The sequence below is a fragment of the Sinocyclocheilus anshuiensis genome, unplaced genomic scaffold, assembly GCF_001515605.1.
Source record: "Sinocyclocheilus anshuiensis isolate Anshui unplaced genomic scaffold, SAMN03320099.WGS_v1.1 scaffold976, whole genome shotgun sequence".
Classification (NCBI taxonomy): Eukaryota; Metazoa; Chordata; class Actinopteri; order Cypriniformes; family Cyprinidae; genus Sinocyclocheilus; species Sinocyclocheilus anshuiensis.
Genome location: NW_015552538.1, coordinates 3,072,068 through 3,075,499, shown reverse-complemented (window position 1 = coordinate 3,075,499; position 3,432 = coordinate 3,072,068). Strand labels below are relative to the sequence as shown.

At 39.7% G+C, this 3,432-nt stretch overlaps 1 protein-coding gene across 1 annotated transcript in view; it reads right to left on the bottom strand.

Annotated features, from left to right (window-relative positions):
- Positions 1 to 3,432, bottom strand: part of LOC107663882 (potassium voltage-gated channel subfamily H member 8-like) — a 120,262-nt gene that overhangs the window by 68,575 nt on the left and 48,255 nt on the right. The gene's annotated exons all lie outside the window — the stretch shown is intronic.

Here is a 3,432-nt window from a genome sequence, read left to right as displayed (position 1 = left end):
TTTTATTTTTTTTTTTTTTTTTTTTTTTTTTTTTTTTTATCCAGAGGGGAAAGAAAATCTTTTATATTCAAGATATAATCTCTGAAATGAACTCTTAATATCTTATGCAATTTAATTCAACTAACTTTATCACATTATGAAAATAAGTCTTAGCATCTTATGCAATTTACTTTACTTTGGGGGATGTGTAGATATTTTACTATAAATACACAAATGCTAATTGAAATAATTATTGTTTGAAATGCACTAAAATTAGATTTGATGCTAAATTCCATGGATTTGATCCTGTGTTAAATCTGGTGAACAAATCAGAATTCATAAAGGCATAAACTGAAATGAAAATGTTCTTATACTGTATGCACACCAACAAACATTATTTTTGCTCATGCACCAGTATGTCAGTATAATGAATGAATGAGTGACCACATCAGATACAGTATGAATCTGAAATTGTTCATATTCTAATTATGTATGCATCATGTAATATGCATTGTATATCCATTGTATATATTTATAATATCTTACAGTAATATTTGTAATAATTATTTACATTTGCACATATCTGAAGTCTATACAGCACAACATAAAAGGCAGCTGTGCTATAAGACGTCAAGGACACATTTTTGTAGTGAGGAGGAGCTTGGAAAAAAAGGACATAAATCAATATACAGACAAGCAAAAGCAGCCTGAAATTCACAAAGGTGACCTTTGCAATTCATCCTTCACCTTCTTGTCTAAGGACATGAATATAAATGAAAGATTTGATTAAATTACTAATAATGCAGTGCATTCCAGTAGTTGTACTCCTTGGTATATGGAAAACACTTTTTCAGAATAAAAGCCTTTTTAAATGGAAAATGGTGAACATGGATAATAAATGATTATAAGGAAATGTTATTTGAAAGACATTTTGAATGCATATATTGGCAGAATATTGCAGGTAAAGAGTTTGGACATTTTGGTCACGCAGCATGAAACCTGGACTAATCGGTGCAAACCCTGGACCACTCTGGACTGCATGCTGGTCTTTTGAGCAGGATTTGACTGACTAAAACCCCTTATTTTAGGAATAGCTATTCTGACTAGCTCTCACTAACTGGATTCAAGCAGATTTTACTGGATCGCAGTTCCCCTATTACCCAACAGTGCAATAGTGTTACGAAGGAAGAGAAATTCAGCAGACCAAAGATTAGAAGCAGAACTTGTACCTGCTGAACTGACTGCACCACTCTGAAAGGTGTGCGTTTTATGTTTGATTTTAATAGCCTTCCTTCACATCCAATTACACAAACACATACACACACAGATATCCAGTAAACACACCCTCTAAACCCTCTAATACAGCATTAATTGGTCATTAGGACGTCCACAAGCACTAAAACCACGTTGATCATTAACTTGTGATAGTAGAAAGAGGCAGCCAGGGTAATAATGTCTGTGTGTTATTCCAGTCAGATAAGACTGCGTTCACATACTTTGTCACCAAAGTGTTTTTTTTTGTTTTGTTTTTTGTGCAGTAGCCACTTTGATCAGACACTGATCAAGGCTGATGTAGTTTGATCAGACACTGATCAAGGTCATAATGACACTATCAATTTCCAGCTGTCCTCCAGCATCCATAAAACTTTAATTTGTCTTTAACAAAGTTATTTGTTAATATATATTAGATATAATATCTAATAGCTGGGTTAAATTCAAATTATCTCTGCATTTCTTCACCCCAAGACACCTGATAATATAACATTTAATCTATCCATGAATTAAAAGACACTCTCAAAAGGCAGAGTTTGATTAACACTGACTCAGAATCAGAATCAGATTGAGCTTTATTGACAGATATGTTTACACATATGAGGAATTTGTTTTCGTGACAGAAGCTTCCACAGTGCAACAGAATGACAGGGACAGGACAAAAACACAGATAATAAAATAATAAAAATAGAACAAGTAAATAGGGAATGACAATATACAGATCGACAATTGTATGTACAGGTATATTATGTGCAAATTCTAAATGTAAACTAAGTATGTGTGTTAGATAAATAAGTATATAAGTGTATAAATAGTGTTGTGTGTTCCACAATTATTGTCAAGTGTTCATAAGATGGATTGCCTGAGGGAAGAAACTGTTCCTGTGCCTGGCCGTTCTGGTGCACAGTGCTCTGTAGCGCCGAACAGACGGCAACAGTTCAAAGAGGGAGTGTGCTGGATGTGAGGGGTCCAGAGTGATTTTGCCAGCCATTTTGCTCACTCTGGATGAGTACAGTTCTTGGAGAGTAGGGAGGGTTGTACCAATGATTCGCTCAGCAGTTCAGACTATCCGATGCAGTCTTCTGAGGTCAGATTTGGTAGCTGAGCTGAACCAGACAGTTATAGAAGTACAGAGGACGGATTCAATGATGGCGGAGTAGAGCTGTTTCAGCAGCTCCTGTGGCAGGTTGAACTTCCTCAGTTGGCGAAGGAAGTACAAACTCTGCTAGGCCTTTTTCACAATGGAGTCAATTTGAGTGTCCCACTTCAAGTCCTGAGAGATAGTGGTGCCCAGGAACCTGAATGTCTCCACTGTCGTTACAGTGCTGTCCATGATGGTGAGTCGGGGGAGTGCAGGGGGATTTCTCCTGAAGTCCACGATCATCTCCACACTTTTGAGCGTGTTAAGCTCTAGGTTGTTAAGACTGCACCAGACAGCCAGCTCTTTAACCTCCTGTCTGTAAGCAGACTCACCGTCCTTAATGAGGCTGATAAGTGTGGTGTCTTTAGGAGCTTGACAGAGGGGTCCTTTGAAGTGCAGTAATTCGTGTAGAGGGAGAAGAGCAGTGGGGAGAGGACACATCCCTGAGGGGCGCCAGTGATGATCGTACGGGTGCTGGATGAGAATTTTCCCAGCTTTACTAGCTGCTGCCAGTCTGTCAGGAAGCTGTTGATCCACTGACAGCCGGAGTTTGGCACAGAGAGCTGAGTTAATTTGGGCAGGAGGAGGTTTGGGATGATAGTGTTAAAGGCCGAGCTGAAGTCCACGAACAGGATCCTCACATAAGTCCCTGGTCTGTCTAGATGTTGCAGCTGTTTGCTCTGTAGGCAAACTGAAGAGGATCCAGCAAGGGTCCAGTGATGTCCTTCAGGTGGGCCAGCACCAGTTTTTCAAATGACTTCATGACCACAGACGTTAGAGCCACAGGCCTGTAGTCATTTAGTCCTGTAATTTTGGGTTTCTCTGGGATAGGGATGATGGTGGAGCGTTTGAAGCCTGAAGGGACTTCGCACAGTTCCAGTGATCTGTTGAAGATCTGTGTGAAGATGGGGGCCAGCTGGTCAGCACAGGTTTTCAGACAGACTGGTGTAACACAATCTGCGCCTGGTGCTTTTTTCCTTTTCTGCTTCCGGAAGACCTGGAGCACCTCGTCTTCGCTGATCTGAATTGCAGGTGTGGGG